The sequence below is a fragment of the Schistocerca cancellata genome, chromosome 5 (genome assembly GCF_023864275.1).
Source record: "Schistocerca cancellata isolate TAMUIC-IGC-003103 chromosome 5, iqSchCanc2.1, whole genome shotgun sequence".
Classification (NCBI taxonomy): domain Eukaryota; kingdom Metazoa; phylum Arthropoda; class Insecta; order Orthoptera; family Acrididae; genus Schistocerca; species Schistocerca cancellata.
Window position 1 is genome coordinate 759,494,315 of NC_064630.1, and position 20,166 is coordinate 759,514,480.

At 39.4% G+C, this 20,166-nt stretch overlaps 1 protein-coding gene across 4 annotated transcripts in view; it reads left to right on the top strand.

Annotated features, from left to right (window-relative positions):
• Nucleotides 1–20,166, top strand: part of LOC126187665 (peroxisomal acyl-coenzyme A oxidase 3-like) — a 319,748-nt gene that overhangs the window by 285,618 nt on the left and 13,964 nt on the right. The window lies entirely within an intron of this gene.

The following is a 20,166-nucleotide window of genomic DNA, read 5'->3' on the forward strand; positions in this document are numbered from 1 at the left end:
CTTCACAGCCTGTGCTGTATGGATCCTTCCCACCAACACCAGCTTTTCTGAGTTGCACTTCCTGTTACCCTCCTGGCCTCAAACTTCGTTAGTCATTGTCCTCACCCATCCAGCCTCTTCCCTCTTCCCTGTTCCCTGTTCCCGTTCCAGCAGTACACAGCCCTCATTCTAGCATCACACCAAGTCCTTTTACTTCTCTCCTTTTCTGCTACCCACACTACCCCCCTCCTCCCCCTTTCCCCTGCCCTCTGTCTAACCTCCAGACTACACACAGCTGCCCTACCCTCTCTTCACCTCATCCCTGTGCGCTCGCCAGCAGCACTGCACTGTCCACCACCCCACCCTACTGTCCCTCCCCCTTCCTGCCCCAGCCTCCTCCTTACTCCCATGCAGTCTGCACTCCCATCATGCACTGGTGCTGCTGCTCGCAGTGTTGCTTCAGTTGCCTGAGACTGCTGTCGAGTGTGTGTTACAGTTGTTTGAGTGTGTGTGTGTGTGTGTGTGTGTGTGTGTGTGTGTCTGTCTGTGTCTGTGTCTGTGTCTATTATTGATGAAGGGCTTACTGGCTGAAAGCTTTATTTGTGACAGTCTTTTTTTGTTGCGCCCATCTGTGACTCAGCATCTCTACTATATGGTAGGTGGAAACTTTCCTTTTCACAATATTGTTACATTCCATCCTGGATTTTCCATTGTTTGATTTATTCTCATTATTATTGATTCACAGTGTATTCACACAAGTTGTCTGTTGCATGGATTGATCACTGCAGTCTCATTTCATCAACATGCTGTCATGAATAGCTGGCCACACGAGTGGATTTTCGTGAAGGGCCAAAACAGCAGGCCATTTCTGTGGATATCTCTAATGGATTGGGCCTGCCGATCTGAAGCCCACTGTTTCCCACTAATGTGCTGGCCCTGCCCGTCAGACCTATCTAGTCTCACTGATCTGCCTGCAGGCTGGGTCTGTTTGCGTATGGCACATCATGGCAGATTTTTGTGGTTTATCCATGGACCCAGGACTGTGGTGCTCCTTGGCAGGCCAGAGCTCTAAGGCGATGGATTTCAGGAATTGTGACTGCCTCACCGCAAGTACATTGTGCAGTGTGGCATTCTATAGAAATTTTATTTATTGTAGTACATTTTGGCACTTCAAAAGCAGTTTCTATATTAGAAAGTACGGATGATAAGAAGTAGAAAATTGGGGCAGTTACTGGTACTTTGCACAGTTGTTGTTGTGGTGGTGGTCTTCAGTCCCGAGACTGGTTTGATACAGCTCTCCATGCTACTCTATCCTGTGCAAGCTTCTTCATCTCCCAGTACCTACTGCAACCTACATCCTTCTGAATCTGCTTGGTGTATTCATCTCTTGGTCTCCCTCTACGATTTTTACCCTCCACACTGCCCTCCAATACTAAATTGGTGATCCCTTGATGCCTCAGAACATGTCCTACCAACCGATCCCTTCTTCTGGTCAAGTTGTGCCACAAACTTCTCTTCTCCCCAATCCTATTCAATACTTCCTCATTAGTTACGTGATCTACCCATCTAACCTTCAGCATTCTTCTGTAGCACCACATTTCGAAAGCTTCTATTCTCTTCTTGTCTAAACTATTTATCGTCCATGTTTCACTTCCATACATGGCTACACTCCATACAAATACTTTCAGAAACGACTTCCTGACACTTAAATCTATACTCGATGTTAACAAATTTCTCTTCTTCAGAAACACTTTCCTTCCCATTGCCAGTCTACATTTTATATTCTCTCTACTTCGACCATCATCAGTTGTTTTGCTCCCCAAATAGCAAAACTCCTTTACTACTTTAAGTGTCTCATTTCCTAATCTAATACCCTCAGCATCACCCGACTTAATTCGACTACATTCCATTATCCTTGTTTTGCTTTTGTTGATGATCATCTTATATCCTCCTTTCAAGACACTATCCATTCCATTCAACTGCTCTGCCAAGTCCTTTGCTGTCTCTGACAGAATTACAATGTCATCGGCGAACCTCAAAGTTTTTATTTCTTCTCCATGGATTTTAATACCTACTCCAAATTTTTCTTTTGTTTCCTTCACTGCTTGCTCAATATACAGATTGAATAACATCGGGGAGAGGCTACAACTCTGTCTCACTCCCTTCCCAACCACTGCTTCCCTTTCATGCCCATCGACTCTTATAACTGCCATTTGGTTTCTATACAAATTGTAAATAGCCTTTCGCTCCCTATATTTTTCCCCTGCCACTTTCAGAATTTGAAAGAGAGTATTCCAGTCAACATTGTCAAAAGCTTTCTCTAAGTCTACAAATGCTAGAAACGTTGGTTTGCCTTTCCTTAATCTAGCTTCTAAGATAAGTCGTAGGGTCAGTATTGTCTCACGTGTTCCAATATTTCTGCGTAATCCAAACTGATCTTCCCCTAGGTTAGCTTCTACTAGTTTTTCCATTCGTCTGTAAAGAATTCGTGTTAGTATTTTGCAGCCGTGACTTATTAAACTGATAGTTCGGTAATTTTCACGTCTGTCAACACCTGCTTTTTTTGGGATTGCAATTATTATATTCTTCTTGAAGTCTGAGGGTATTTCGCCTGTCTCACACATCTTGCTCACCATATGGTAGAGTTTTGTCAGGACTGGCTCTCCCAAGGCCGTCAGTAGTTCTAATGGAATGTTGTCTACTCCCAGGGCCTTTTTTCGACTCAGGTCTTTCAGTGCTCTGTCAAATTCTTCACGCAGTATCGTATCTCCCATTTCATTTTATCTACATCCTCTTCCATTTCCATAATATTGTCTTCAAGTACATCACCCTTGTATAGACCCTCTATATACTCCTTCCACCTTTCTGCTTTCCTTTCTTTGCTTAGAACTGGGTTTCCATCTGAGCTCTTAATATTCATACAAGTGGTTCTCTTTTCTCCAAAGGTCTCTTTGATTTTCCTATAGGCAGTATCTATCTTACCCCTAGTGAGATAAGCCTCTACATCCTTACATTTATCCTCTAGCCATCCCTGCTTAACCATTTTGCACTTCCTGTCGATCTCATTTTTGAGATGTTTGTATTCCTTTTTGCCTGCTTCATTAACTGCATTTTTATATTTTCTCCTTTCATCAATTAAATTCAATATTTCTTCTGTTACCCAAGGATTTCTACTAGCCCTCGTCTTTTTACCTACTTGATCCTCTGCTGCCTTCACTACTTCATCCCTCAAAGCTACCCATTCTTCTTCTACTGTATTTCTTTCCCCCATTCCTGCCATTTGTTCCCTTATGCTCTTCATGAAACTCTGTACAACCTCTGGTTTAGTCAGTTTATCCAGATACCATCTCCTTAAATTCCCACCTTTTTGCAGTTTCTTCAGTTTTAATCTACAGTTCTTAACCAATAGATTGTGGTCAGAGTCCACATCTGCCCCTGGAAATGTCTTACAATTTAAAACCTGGTTCCTAAATCTCTGTCTTACCATTATATAATCTATCTGAAATGTGTCAGTATATCCAGGCTTCTTCCATGTATACAACCTTCTTTTATGATTCTTGAACCAAGTGTTAGCTATGATTAAGTTGTGCTCTGTGCAAAATTCTACCAGGCGGCTTCCTCTTTCATTTCTTACTCCCAATCCATATTTACCTACTATGTTTCCTTCTCTCCCTTTTCATACTACCAAATTCCAGTCACCCATGACTATTGAATTTTCGTCTCCCTTCACTATCTGAATAATTTCTTTTATTTCGTCATACATTTCTTCAATTTCTTCGTCATCTGCGGAGCTAGTTGGCATATAAACTTGTACTACTGTAGTAGGCGTGGGCTTCGTGTCTATCTTAGCCACAATAATACATTCACTATGCTGTTTGTAGTAGCTTACCCGCATTCCTATTTTTTTATTCATTATTAAACCTACTCCTGCATTACCCCTACTTGACTTTGTATTTATAACCCTGTATTCGCCTGACCAAAAGTCTTGTTCCCCCTGCCACCGAACTTCACTAATTCCCACTATATCTAACTTTAACCTATCCATTTCCCATTTTAAATTTTCTAACCTACCTGCCCGATTAAGGGATCTGACATTCCACGCTCCGATCCGTAGAACGCCAGTTTTCTTTTTCCTGATAACGACATCCTCTTGAGTAGTCCCCACCTGGAGATCCGAATGGGGGACTATTTTACCTCCAGAATATTTTACCCAAGAGGAGGCCATCATCATTAACCATACAGTAAAGCTGCATGCCCTCGGGAAAAATTACGGCTGTAGTTTCTCCTTGCTTTCAACCGTTCACAGTACCAGCACAGCAAGGCTGTTTTGGTTAGTGTTACAAGGCTAGATCAGTCAATCATCCAGACTGTTGCCCCTGCAACTACTGAAAAGGCTGCTGCCCCTCTTCAGGAACCACATGTTTGTCTGGCCTCTCAACAGATACCCCTCCATTGTGGTTGCACCTACGTTATGGCTATCTGTATCGCTGAGGCACGCAAGCCTTCCCACCAATGGCAAGGTCCATGGTTCATTGGGGGGGCTTTGCACAGTATGTACTCATATATTTCTTGAAAGAAAATTTACACAGTGCCTGTAAAATATTACACTGTGGGTAATAATCAACAATAATGAGCATAGTAGAACCACCATTTTATTGGCAGTTGGTTTACACAACTTTTCCCCGCCTTATACAATTCTTTCAAGAGGCCTACGTTTTCCTTAGGTTATTTCTGAAATCAGTGAAGGTATTTTAAATCCACATTGTGACTCCAAGGGATTGTGTATTTTTGCCACCAAATGTAGTTTGTTTTATTGACATAAATTAACATCAGTGGTCTTCATGACACACATTTGGCTTGGTTTCTCCATCTAAAAACAGTTTGCTACAAAAGGCATTGATGTTAGTACTTAAGATTTTTGCTCACATCAGGAAATGGCATTTGCTGGCAAGCTTTTTTAGATATTTCCTTATTTGGTACTATTGTTTCTTGTACTGTAGTTGCAAACCTGGATTTAAAATACCTTCAATTATTCTAAAGCAGCTATAGACAATATGGTCACTCAAATGAAGAATTTTTTTCTGAAACTTCCTTTCAAATTTTGTAGCTTGGTTTTTATAAATACACTTTGGTCCAAACTTGGAATAAGTCCAGAAATTTTTCAACCATCTCTTTGTAGACCCTATTTTTTACATTCTTGTTTGTGCAATGTTCATGTGTTAGTTTTCCCAAAAATGTGTTTCACAGTACAGTTTTACATTTTTTGATGTGTCATTGGCCCAGCCCCTTCACTATATTTGTAACAACTAAAACTTGCTGTCTCTTGAAAATCACTCATTTAGAAATGGCAATTTTTTTTTTGTAACAGCTGCATTATTCTTATTTCCTTGCTAAAATTTACTTCCTTGGGCACAAAAGAGTGGAGTTTATACAATGTCACCGCACTAACTTCCTTATACACTTGCAGCTGTGGTAGAATCCTGAAACAGTAGTTTATTAAATGAGGAACTTTGGTCAATTCAGATCAAAAGTTAATATAAAAAAAAAAACACATTTTTGGTATAAAAACAAATGTTTGATTTCTTAATTATCTTGTTCACTAATTCTTATTTCAGCAACTATTAAAGATGTAAAAAAAGATTACATCATTCAATTACACTAATCTACAGTTACTCATATAATGCAGTAGATAAGAAAATTCCACATGCTTGTCATGAAGAAAAATACTCAAATATTTCCATGCTCTCATTTTGATAACTCAGACCATTTATGAGGCATAATGGATGCTGTGAATATTTTATTCTGGCATTCCGCGGATACAGTCTCTCCACAAACACACAGGCAGGTATCAAAGAATCCACCGGAAATATCCATCGCTCATTGGGAAAATCCTTCTTTTGTGTGGATCTTCCCTTTTAGGGGGCATCAACTTAAAATTGTTGCAGGAGTGTTGTCAAAAAACAAATTTCTATCCTCAGTCATGAGGCAACTGTCACAGTGTTCTTGTAGTATTTCATGGCAAAACTAAGTAAGACAAAATTCAGTGCTGAATGGGTGAATGACAGGAGGTTTGAGGGCATCAAGGCCCACAAGATATCAGAATTTCAGGCATCTCACTGACTTAATGGGATCATATTTTCAGTGACTGCATTGTTTTTTTTACCCTGCCATTTTGATGATGCATTAGGCAATTAAAACGGTATTCCAATAATGCTTTAAAACATAAACAAGGAGAACAAGAACATCGGGTGGGCTGGGAAATCTTGCCAGTGCAGTGGCACACAAAAGAAAGGGTGTTGTACATTTTCTTAGACCAGTTTATAATGTCTCCAGAATGAGATTTTCACTCTGCAGCAGAGTGTGCGCTGATATGAAACTTCCTGGCAGATTAAAACTGTGTGCCGGACTGAGACTCGAACTCGGGACCTTTGCCTTTCGCAGGCAAGTGCTCTACCGACTGAGCTACCCAAGCATGACTAACGCCATGTCCTCACAGCTTTACTTCTGCCGGTACCTCGCCTCCTACCTTAAAAACTTTACAGAAGCTCTCCTGCGAACCTTGCAGAACTAGCACTCCTGAAAGAAAGGATATTGCGGAGACATGGCTTAGCCACAGCCTAGGGGATGTTTCCAGAATGAGATTTTCACTCTGCAGCGGAGTGTGTGCTGTTATGAAACTTCCTGGCAGATTAAAACTGTGTGCCGGACCGAGACTCGAACTCGGGACCTTTGCCTTTCAGGGACAAGTGCTCTACCGACTGATCTACTCAAGCACGACTCACACCCCGTCCTCACAGCTTTGTCACAGTGTTCTCCGGTAGAGCACTTGCCCGCGAAAGGCAAAGGTCCCGAGTTCGAGTCTCGGTCCGGCACACAGTTTTAATCTGCCAGGAAGTTATATATCAGTGCACACTCCGCTGCAGAGTGAAAATCTCATTCTGGAAACATCACCTAGGCTGTGGCTAAGCCATGTCTCCGCAATATCCTTTCTTTCGGGTGTACTAGTTCTGCAAGGTTCGCAGGAGAGCTTCTGTAAAGTTTGGGAGGTAGGAGGCGAGGTACTGGCAGAAGTAAAGCTGTGAGGACGGGGCGTGAGTCGTGCTTGGGTAGCTCAGTCAGTAGAGCACTTGCCCAAGAAAGGCAAAGGTCCCGAGTTCGAGTCTCGGTCCGGCACACAGTTTTAATCTGCCAGGAAGTTTCATATCAGTGCACACTCCGCTGCAGAGTGAAAATCTCATTCTGGAAACATCCCCTAGGCTGTGGCTAAGCCATGTCTCCACAATATCCTTTCTTTCAGGAGTGCTAGTTTTGCAAGGTTCGCAGGAGAGCTTCTGTAAAGTTTGGGAGGTAGGAGGTGAGGTACTGGCAGAAGTAAAGCTGTGAGGACGGGGCGTGAGTCGTGCTTGGGTAGCTCAGTCAGTAGAGCACTTGTCAGTGAAAGGCAAAGGTCCCGAGTTCGAGTCTTGGTCCGGCACACTGTTTTAATCTGCCAGGAAGTTTCAATATACAATCTGTTGAAGAATGTACCTGCAAGAAGAGCTGATTATTAAAGATTTAATAAACCTAAAAATCTGCTCTTCCCTAAAAAAATTTTCTCCATGTGCTGGCTCGAAAATGAGGATACAGCTGACAGGGGCGTAAAACTCGTTCCCTTTCTAAAGACTCATGCAGATAAAGTAAAGGAGCACAAAATTAAAACAGACATTTACAGCTGGAGAAGTACCTCGAAGATCCTCTGTCCTCTAATATATCTTTTTTTAGCTTTGTTTCGGGGTAGGTCATGCCCTTTTCGAGGGAATCCCAATGTGTGGACTCCCATAGCACCTTTCCTGTACAATGCTTTGTCATCTCTACTTGCTGATGTGATGTCCTTAGTTGTTAAGACTGAAGTATTATCTGCAACAAAATCAGTGTGTGATCTAAATTTGATAATAAAACTGGTCTTAATCCTTCAAAAGTCATGAACTTAGGTCATGCTGTATGTTCTGAACTCAGAAAAGTAAAAGTGCCTGCCAGAGATATTTTAACTTTCAGGACTCAGTGCATGGACGTTTCTGATCGAAATGTGCTCATACCTTCTAAAGTCACCTTTGAAATAGGGCATTTGTAGATACATAAGCGTTTGTGATCCAGTTGTGATAAATAGTGGCCCAAGAACTAGCAAGGCCAGAATCTTGAAAGCCTTGCAGAAATTCTCTTCACAGAATTGGATAAGTGTTAAAAACTGTGATAAAGTTGAGAAAGAATTCATGCAAATTCTTGATAAGGAGGTAATTTTGGATCACTCTACAAACTGAGGAGGACTGAGATGAGAACTGATCACTTTTGGAGAAACGTATTGGATGGTGATACCACCTGTTAGCAGTTGTATAGCTTTCTTCAAAAGGTTCTCATTCTAAGCCATGGTCAAGCCTTTGTAGAGCAAGGTTTTCCCATTAAAAAAGAGTGTATGATAGTCAACCAAAAAACAAGTCACTTCTAGTCATACAGCAAGTATATGATGGTCTGAAATCAGCTGGCAGTATCTTCAAGATTGACATTAACAAGAGAATGATTCTGGACTGCCACATTCTACAGATGGGTATGGTGAGGCTTTAAGGCAGAAGCAACGTGAGAAGGTGAAGAAGCAGAGAGAGCTAGATGGAAGAAGACCATTGTCCAGCAAATTAAAGAACTAGTGGCCAAAAAGTCACGGATACCAACTGAAAGGGCCACTGTATTGAGTGGAATTGATGAAGAGATTGCTTCTCTGACAAAGGGGTTTTGACTGGTTTTCATTGATTGATTTGAATTGTTTGTTTGACAGAATACAGAGTATTATTATTTGGCAGAGAAAAGTCATTAAATGTACCACCGTGCTGTTCTTATTTTTGAGACTTTAATGTTATACAACATATTTCTTTTGTGTTTGTCTGGTCTGATGCATTATCTTGCCTGTAAATTTTATTCCAATACTGTAGGATGAAGGTGTTACCAAGGTATGAAACCTAATGAAAAAGGTGACTGAAAAGACCTTATACACTCTAGTTTGTGTCCATTTTTTCTAAACCTCCTTGTAATATTTAGTGGCAGAATCTTGACCGTAGTAAAGAGCCCATAACAATCCATGCAGCTTATGTGCCAGAATTAGACTGCACACAAAGAAAAGAAAATTCATGAAGAAATTGCTCACAAAATGTGTGACACAAAGTGATGCCAAAAAGTATTTCAAGCCATGTGAAATGTGTTTCATTCATCTCATAACGTACACAATTTCATACATATAGCTGATGTACAGGAGACATGTCAAGGTTACAATTAGCTTACTTGAAATTTTGTCACACCTACAATAATACTTTGTGGAGAATTCACTTATTTAAAATTTTTCAAACTTACAGTATTTGCATCTACTGTAACTATCATAAATTTTCATTCCATTTTAGGGATACAGCTCAAAGTATCACTTTGTCCCTCATGAAATCTTCCACAGAGTAGTAGCATCGTTCAATTAGAAAATCATGCAATTTGCTTTTTAAAATATTTATCTTCATATTCATTATGTCTCACCCTTTTATTGCATTGTGAATTTTCATGGCTATATGCTGAGGAGTCTGAGCATGCAGTTTTAAGTGACGAGACGTGAGCATACAGTTTTCTTTACATCTTGTGTGTTCAAAATGATTTTTTTTATGTAGATGAATTCTGCTGCATGGGAAAAGAACCACCTCAAAGATGTATAAAGAGTTTATTGTTAATATTTTTAGGTCTTTAATGGTCGACATGATGCCCTCGGCTGTGCAGAGCACATGTTGTGAATGATTCTTTTTCACAACTCTAAAATTCGTGTAACGTTTCTCGAGTTTCCCCAGAAAATTATGCCATATTGAATTACTGATTTGAAGTAGCTATAGTATGTTATTTTCCTGGTGGCCATATCAGTGGCACAGGCTAAAATTTCCATTGAAAATGCAAAGCTCTGTAATTTATTTGCTAGATATTCCATATGAGAATTCCGACTTAAACTTCTGTGTAAGTTTATTCCTAGGTACCTGACTGAGTCAAGTTTTTCTATTTTTTGATTGTTGTGAGTGATACAGATTTCTTCAGTTTTTGACTGTGTGGTTTTAAAACTCATGCTGTGGGATTTTGAAATGTTTAGCCTTAAGCCATTGAGACTGAACCATATTTCCAAGTTTTCATGACACCTTCTGGTATATTGTCAGACTTTTCATTTTCAATTATGGCAGAAGTATTATCTGCAAACAAAGTTAAATGAGCATTTAGATCGAGAGGCAAGTAATTTGCATAGAACAGGAATGGGTCCAAGAATTGAGCCTTGAGGCATGGTTTACAGAGCCGAATGCTTTTGTAAGATCACAGAATATTCCTGAGACCTTTTAGATTAGATTAGTTTTTCATTCCATAGATCCGTACTGAGGAGATCCTCGTGGATATGGAACATGTCTCTTTTTATTTAAAAAAAAAAAAAAAAAAAAAGCTGAAATAACAATACTAATAGTATGTGTATATACAGTACATCATTTGTTTCTATTAAAAAATTCGTCAATGGAGTAGAAGGAGGTGGCTCCTTTTAAACTGGTCTTTATTTGTAACTAAATTTTTTTATGTTTGCTGGCAAATTATTAAGATGAGTGTTCCTGAATAGTGGACTCCTTTTTGAACTAAAGTAAGTGCTTTTAAGTCCTTCTGCAGATCATTTTTGTTCCTGGTATGAACTGAGCTGTTTGTTGGAAAAAGAGATATATTATTTAGGACAAATTTCATTAAGGAATAAATATACTGAGAGGCAGTAGTTACTATAACCAGTTCTTTGAAGAGGTTTCTACATGACATCCACGAATTTACTCCACAAATAATACATATTACACTCTTTTGGACTCTGAAAACTTTTGTTTGACTTGAAGAGTTACCCCAAAATATTATACCATATGACATTATGGAATTAAAGTAGGCAAAGTATGCAAGCTTTTTCATTTTTATGTCTGCTAACACTCGAATTACAAATACAGATTTGTTACGGCGTTTCTGCAGTTCTGTGGTGTGCTCCTCCCAACTGAATTTATTATCAAGTTGTAGTCCCAAGAATTTAAGACTGCCAACCTCTTCTATCTGCTCTTCATCATGCTTTATGCATATGCTGGGTGGAAGCCTCTTACCGGTTAGTGAGTCTTTTCGAAGTTTAATGCCAGTGAGTTGGCTTTAAACCATTTATTAATATCCATGAAAATATCATTAATAGATCTTTCTAGAACTACACTCGACATACTATTTATTGCAATACTTGTGTCATCTGAAAATAAAATGAACTCTGCTTCTGGCAGTGTAACTTATGAGAGATCATTAATGTACTCAAGACAAAGCAGTGGCCCTAAGATGGATCCTTCTGGAACACCACATGTAATTTCTTGCCATTCTGATGATGACTTAATTCACTAGTCCCTTGCACGGACGCCCTTTGTTTCCTGTTAGCGAGGTATGACTTGAACCATTTCGCAGCACTGCCCGTGACACCATAGAATTCTAATTTATTTAAAAGGATGTTGTGGTTCACACAATCAAATGCCTTTGACAAATCACAGAAATACATGCTGCTTGTAATTTGTTATTTAATGAATTAAGTACATTTTCACTGTAAGTGTAAATAGCCTTCTCGATATCAGAACCCTTCAGAAATCCAAACTGTGTTCTTAATAATATGTTATTTGTGGTCAGATGGTTGAGAAGATGCCTGTACATTACTTTTTCTAAAATTTTTGAGAATGCTGGCAAAAGTGAAATCGGTCTGTAGTTTGATGGTATCTCTTAATCCCCTTAGCTTTCCTATCTAGTGATGAAGTAATTTTTTCAATAAACTCATTTATCGCATCTGCTGTGTTTTTGCCTTGTTGGAAGGCAAATTGGTTATGTGAAATGATATCATTCTGTGTGATGAAGCTTTATATCTGTAAAGCAGCAATTTTTTTCAAATATTTTTGATATGACAGATAGTATAGAAATGGGGCGATAATTTTTAAACAATGGTTTTACTACTATGTATTTCAAGAGATCAGGGAAGTAACCTTCCTCAAATGATTTGTTTATTATGAGAGAGAGAGGATGAGCTACTATGTTGTAAACTTTTTTAATTGCTGTTGTGGGTATCCCATCCCAGCCAGCAGAGGTTTTGTCTTTTAAGGATAGTATGACATTTTCAACAAATTTTGCTGATACTGTGTTGAATTTTTAAGACATTCACTGGCATTGCCTTTTAACCCAAAACTATTTACTTTCTGCTCATAATTTGCTATGTCTAAATCAGATTTTGCTTAATTTATGAAGTACTCATTGAAGCACTCAGATATTTGAGCTGGATTTACAATGGATTTTTCATTAAGTTTGATTTGTGATATGTCTTGTTTGTAATTTCGGGCACTTAATTCAGACTTAACTACAGACCCTACTGCCCTTGTTTTATTTTTCTGCCCTAGAATGAATTTGTTATTTGTCATTTGTTTTGAAGCTTTCCCAACTTTTTAAAACATAGTCTTATAGTTCCTAACGTATTTTAAAAAATCAGGATCTTTGTTGTACACTCCTGGAAATGGAAAAAAGAACACATTGACACCGGTGTGTCAGACCCACCATACTTGCTCCGGACACTGCGAGAGGACTGTACAAGCAATGATCACACGCACGGCACAGCGGACACACCAGGAACCGCGGTGTTGGCCGTCGAATGGCGCTAGCTGCGCAGCATTTGTGCACCGCCACCGTCAGTGTCAGCCAGTTTGCCGTGGCATACGGAGCTCCATCGCAGTCTTTAACACTGGTAGCATGCCGCGACAGCGTGGACGTGAACCGTATGTGCAGTTGACGGACTTTGAGCGAGGGCGTATAGTGGGCATGCGGGAGGCCGGGTGGACGTACCGCCGAATTGCTCAACACGTGGGGCATGAGGTCTCCACAGTACATCGATGTTGTCGCCAGTGGTCGGCGGAAGGTGTACGTGCCCGTCGACCTGGGACCGGACCGCAGCGACGCATGGATGCACGCCAAGACCGTAGGATCCTACGCAGTGCCGTAGGGGACCGCACCGCCACTTCCCAGCAAATTAGGGACACTGTTGCTCCTGGGGTATCGGCGAGGACCATTCGCAACCATCTCCATGAAGCTGGGCTACGGTCCCGCACACTGTTAGGCCGTCTTCCGCTCACGCCCCAACATCGTGCAGCCCGCCTCCAGTGGTGTCGCGACAGGCGTGAATGGAGGGACGAATGGAGACGTGTCGTCTTCAGCGATGAGAGTCGCTTCTGCCTTGGTGCCAATGATGGTCGTATGCGTGTTTGGCGCCGTGCAGGTGAGCGCCACAATCAGGACTGCATACGACCGAGGCACACAGGGCCAACACCCGGCATCATGGTGTCGGGAGCGATCTCCTACACTGGCCGTACACCACTGGTGATCATCGAGGGGACACTGAATAGTGCACGGTACATCCAAACCGTCATCGAACCCATCGTTCTACCATTCCTAGACCGGCAAGGGAACTTGCTGTTCCAACAGGACAATGCACATCCGCATGTATCCCGTGCCACCCAACGTGCTCTAGAAGGTGTAAGTCAACTACCCTGGCCAGCAAGATCTCCAGATCTGTCCCCCATTGAGCATGTTTGGGACTGGATGAAGCGTCGTCTCATGTGGTCTGCACGTCCAGCACGAACGCTGGTCCAACTGAGGCGCCAGGTGGAAATGGCATGGCAAGCCGTTCCACAGGACTACATCCAGCATCTCTACGGTCGTCTCCATGGGAGAATAGCAGCCTGCATTGCTGCGAAAGGTGGATATACACTGTACTAGTGCCGACATTGTGCATGCTCTGTTGCCTGTGTCTATGTGCCTGTGGTTCTGTCAGTGTGATCATGTGATGTATCTGACCCCAGGAATGTGTCAATAAAGTTTCCCCTTCCTGGGACAATGAATTCACGGTGTTCTTATTTCAGTTTCCAGGAGTGTACTTCACTTCAAGAAAACTGTTAAAGAATGTACTAAAGTTTTCATTTGTTGAAGCACCATCCCCGAAACACCACTTACCTTTACTTCGTTTCTCACAGACTATTTCAATATTTGTTATATTGAAACTTGTTTTGATATAAGTTTTTCTTATATTATGTTTGTCAGTTTTTGGCAGTGAGACAAACAAGGCCGAGTGATCAGAAAGTCCTAAATCTAGAAAGAATTTATGTACATTATCAAAGTAGTAATTTGTTACCATGTTGTCAGTGCATGTTGCTGAGTGAATATTTTGTGTGGTGAACTCCAAAAAATTTAGTTTAAAACCAGACTTTTTAATTGAGTCAATAAATGTTGTTCGCCCGCACCTCGTGGTCGTGCGGTAGCGTTCTCGCTTCCCACGCCCGGGTTCCCGGGTTCGATTCCCGGCGGGGTCAGGGATTTTCTCTGCCTCGTGATGGCTGGGTGTTGTGTGCTGTCCTTAGGTTTAAGTAGTTCTAAGTTCTAGGGGACTTATGACCATAGCAGTTGAGTCCCATAGTGCTCAGAGCCAATAAATGTTGTTCATTCTTTATTGTCATTTGCAGTGTTTATATTTAATTCTGTTGCTATTACATTTTTTTCCTCTTTTCTTTCTTTAGTTTATCTAGCAAGCACTGGAATTTAGAGAGGAATGGTGTGACTAAAGCCCTTTCTGGAATTCTATAAATTGAAATGATTAACATATTAAAGTCTTTAAGCTTTACACAACAGCTTTCAAATATACAATCTTCATTTAAACAATTAAAATATGTTTTCACTTCATAGCTTACAGGAGAGTCCAGGAGTATGCAGCAACCTCCATGAGATTTTTTTCTCCCTGCAATAGCTGTTTGCAACATTGAAATATTCAGTTTTATTTAAAATGTTTATTGCATTAGAGCTAACCAAGTGTTCATTTAAACAAATAATTTTTATGTTTTTACATTCTGAGAGAAGAATTTATAACTCATCAAGTTTGTAGCTTATGCTGCTGGAAGATTTAGATTTCAAGCCATTTATATTCCATTGCATCAAATAAGAATTTTTGCTTGTTTTAATAGTATTAAGCAAACATTTTAGTAGACACCCTTTAGCAGTTTTCAATTAAGAGGCATTTTTCTTTTACATCCCTTCCAGTAAATATTAGTTTCCCTTAGTTTTAATGATTTTACAAACATCCATAAACATTTTGCTGAAGGTCATCGATCCTAGTCCTTTTAAATGCAGTCCATCCTTGGCTAGACATTCCTCGCCCAAAATTTTATTTGAATTTATAAATATAGCACCTAGTCTGTCACAACACTCATTAATTCGGCAATTGATTCGATAGATATAACTGTCACTCACCAACCTCCTGTTTATGATTCCACTGATCACTATCCTGGAAGCAGGGTAAATTTTTCTGGCTGATCGGATTATATTTTTTGATTTTAATTTTGTCTCCGCTGTATCCTCAAAGGGAATTTGTCCCAACATGGGTGGAAACAGCTTTGTAATTTTTGTTCGCTTCTTTTTAGATGTTTTGTCTTGAATTTGTAATGTTTTTAAAATAGTTTTTGAGCTGATAGGGCATAATTCCTGGATGGACTTCAACTTTACATGTTGGCACTACAACATTTTTCAACATGGAATCACCAATTATGAGAAATTCATTTTCAGCTAAACTTTTAATACTAGACTTCTTTTGTTTTCGAACTTTTTGCTTGTCCATTTATACACAGTATTTATGCCTACTATGTCACTCTTTGTTTTAATTCAAGTGATGTGAAATGCTCGTCTTGCAGGGAGCTCATATTTATATCCCTCTGCAAATGGAGTACTTCCTTGTTTGCATCAATCATTTTTTGGGATTTGTTTGAATCACAGTTTCCTTCATAAATAAGATCCACATATTCATTTCTAGGCATCAGTACTTCTGATCATCATTTTATTGCTTCACAGGACGACTCATTACCACATCTTAAAACATTTGTTATTCCACTTCCATCAGTTGTGAAGAAGCTTCACAACTGTTTCGTGAATAAACCTCTTAGTTCATAGCCTTTTCTGGTATGTGCCATTACCCACATCACTGCTTCAGTCTGTCAGTACCCATCTGAAGTTTCCAAATTCAGTTGGAGTTCTGTGCAAGAGTGTAGGTTTGTGTTCAAACCCAACAGACACTTCTAATCTGTCAGGAGTGTGCGTGGCAACTGATAATCCTCTGTGGAAAGAAAGATATATTCTGAAGAATAATTTTTGATGTCATCTCTGCTGTAATATTCGTCCTCAGACCATCATTTGAAAAATCACTTGTATGTTTTGAGACAAAACTTAAAAATGAGATAGTAGTAAACCAATATTATTTTTGCTTAAGTGACTTGCCATTTCCAGAAATGTGTTACAAGGATGTGTACTATAGCTATGATCTGAATTGTTCTTAAAGGTTCTTATTTTCATCTTTAACAACTTATAAGATACATTGTGTATCATGTTGGGCAAGTAAACATTCAGTATTTACTGAAAGTTAACTTCAAGTACAAATTTTTAATTTCCTATTCCTGCACCTAATAAAATATGTGATTACACTTGTATACAAAGGATGAAGAAATGTACTGTTGTTATTTTTACATGTACTGTATGTCTTGTTATATTACTTTAGCACTCGTATCTAGTTGTTCCATTTTCTTAGTCCTCCAGTCCCAGATGGTAATTATTGGGACTGCAGTGATGTAAAAATACACTCTTTATCATTTTAGACTGAACATAATGCCTGAATCCTTTGGCTGCGTATTTTGTAGATGCCGTGTGTTTTCTCACAGCTTAAAATTTGTTTGAATTTTACATGAAAGACTGAAAATGTCACCTAATTTGCTGAAAATTACTGAATGTCCACATATTGTAACACCTGCTGAAAAGGCAAAACTTCAAATTTGTTATTGATTTTAATATGATGAACAGTTTTCTGTTCATATTAAATTCTTGAACTGTGATTCAAACAATTTGTATGATGATTTGATGCCATCACATATGTTGAAAAGGTTTTATTCCTTGGAAAATATCTTTTATCTTTACATCTACATCTACATCTACATCCATACTCCACAAGCCACCTGACGGTGTGTGGCGGAGGGTACCTTGAGTACCTCTATCGGTTCTCCCTTCTATTCCAGTCTCATATTGTTCGTGGAAAGAAGGATTGTCGGTATGCCTCTGTGTGGGCTCTAATCTCTCTGATTTTATCCTCATGGTCTCTTCGCGAGATATACGTAGGAGGGAGCAATATACTGCTTGACTCTTCGGTGAAGGTATGTTCTCGAAACTTTGACAAGAGCCCGTACCGAGCTACTGAGCGTCTCTCCTGCAGAGTCTTCCACTGGAGTTTATCTATCATCTCCGTAATGCTTTCGCGATTACTAAATGATCCTGTAACGAAGCGCGCTGCTCTCCATTGGATCTTCTCTATATCTTCTATCAACCCTATTTGGTACGCATCCCACACTGCTGAGCAGTATTCAAGCAGTGGGCGAACAAGCGTACTGTAACCTACTTCCTTTGTTTTTGGATTGCATTTCCTTAGGATTCTTCCAATGAATCTCAGTCTGGCATCTGCTTTACCGACGATCAACATTATATGATCATTCCATTTTAAATCACTCCTAATGCGTACTCCCAGATAATTTATGGTATTAACTGCTTCCAGTTGCTGACCTGCTATTTTGTAGCTAAATGATAAAGGATCTATCTTTCTGTGTATTCGCAGCACATTACACTTGTCTACATTGAGATTCAATTGCCATTCCCTGCACCATGCGTCAATTCGCTGCAGATCCTCCTGCATTTCAGTACAATTTTCCATTGTTACAACCTCTCGATACACCACAGCATCATCTGCAAAAAGCCTCAGTGAACTTCCGATGTCATCCACCAGGTCATTTATGTATATTGTGAATAGCAACGGTCCTATGACACTCCCCTGCGGCACACCTGAAATCACTCTTACTTTGGAGGACTTCTCTCCATTGAGAATGACCTGCTGCATCCTGTTATCTAGGAACTCCTCAATCCAATCACACAATTGGTCTGATAGTCCATATGCTCTTACTTTGTTCATTAAACGACTGTGGGGAACTGTATCGAACGCCTTGCGGAAGTCAAGAAACACGGCATCTACCTGTGAACCCGTGTCTATGGCCCTCTGAGTCTCGTGGACGAATAGCGCGAGCTGGGTTTCACATGACCGTCTTTTTCGAAACCCATGCTGATTCCTACAGAGTAGATTTCTACTCTCCAGAAAAGTCATTATACTCGAACACAATACGTGTTCCAAAATTCTGCAACTGATCAACGTTAGAGATATAGGTCTATAGTTCTGCACATCTGTTCGACGTCCCTTCTTGAAAACGGGGATGACCTGTGCCCTTTTCCAATCCTTTGGAATGCTACGCTCTTCTAGAGACCTACGGTACACCGCTGCAAGAAGGGGGGCAAGTTCCTTCGCGTACTCTGTGTAAAATTGAACTGGTATCCCATCAGGTCCAGAGGCCTTTCCTCTTTTGAGCGATTTCTTAGTCCTCCAGTCCCAGATAGTAATTATTGGGACTGCGGTGATGTAAAAATACACACTTTATCATTTTAGACTGAACATAATGCCTGAATCCTTTGGCTGCGTATTTTGTAGATGCCGTGTGTTTTCTCACAGCTTAAAATTTGTTTGAATTTTACATGAAAAGACTGAAAATGTCACCTAATTTGCTGAAAATTACTGAATGTCCACATATTGTAACACCTACTGAAAAGGCAAAACTTTAAAAGCATTGATGGAAGCTATCACACGATCTTAATATAAGCATCTTAAAATCAAAGTATTCAATATAATGTATCAGATTTGGAGTAATAAATTGTAATTAAATATTGGGTTCTGCTATAAAAGTTGTTTTAAATTATGATTTCATAATATGTCACTGTCATAGCTATTAATTGAAAAACAATTTTAGCCAAGTAAAATTTTCTGTACACACTTTAATTCTTTGCTTTGATAAACTTTTTTTTAAAAAAAAAAAAAGAAAAGAAAAGACATAGGTGTATGTCAATATTTGCTCTGCATTTGAAGAGGACTGATATTTTTGTAACTTTTTACCTGAGTGTTTGATGATGTAATGTTCACATTCTGTGCACTTAAAAATTGAATAAAGCGACTAAAAAAGTAAGCTGACAATAAGAGAAGAAAAGTTCTTGAGTAAAATGTTTTGGTCTCAATTTTTTCGCATTTAGTGTTAGTAGTTTCAGTATTTCCATTAATTCAAAGTTAGAGTTAACTCATTAATAAAAACAGAAATTCTTCATCTAAAAATGCTTTCATTGATACAACTTACCTGTTTATTAACCCTTCAGATCATAAATCCTGTAAAGGAGACAACTTGCTGTTCATTCAGAACTAGAGGGTTAATAACGTGTTTAGAAACACAGAAGTCTTTACTTTCTTTTCAACTTACGTCTTTTCTTACCGTTGAGATCTCAAAATTTGTCATGGAAAAATGCTAAAACTTGTCTGGAAATCAGAGAAATATCAGGGAATTTTGCATGGGTAAACTTGTGGCAACCCTGTCATTAGTGAATGGAAATATGCAGAATAAACTAGTTTATTCATTTTTTAACTCACCTATAGTAGTAATCATGCATACTGCAAACATAGCTGAACAAATACACTTTGTTAATTCTAAGGCAGTGGGTTTTCTAATTAAAGTTGTGACCTGTATGTCTTCTGAAAAACTTGACACTTTCTACTTCTTGTCTTTCATTATTTGAAAACTTATTTTGTGAAGCTCTGTGAGAGGTACTGAACTGTATGTACTGATTTTTACCAAAAATTCAGTGATAATCCACATGCCTTGAAGCATCTGGTGATGTTCTTGAAAATCTCATTAACTGCCTTCTCAGTTAGGGAACTGCTACTACCTATTTTTTATTTCAGTCTTGTATCATTTTCAAAAAAGTTGGAGATTGTTTCTGCTTATCAGAAACAGCAGAGAACCCAAAATTGAATCCTATGGCACACCATGTCTGATTGCTTCAAATTATGAGTGCCTATAGTTATGCGACTGACATGGAATTGATACACATTGCTTTCTGTCATTCATGTAACATTTAACAGGATTTTGTTTCTTTTTTGTATACCATTGCAGTACTGCTTTCATT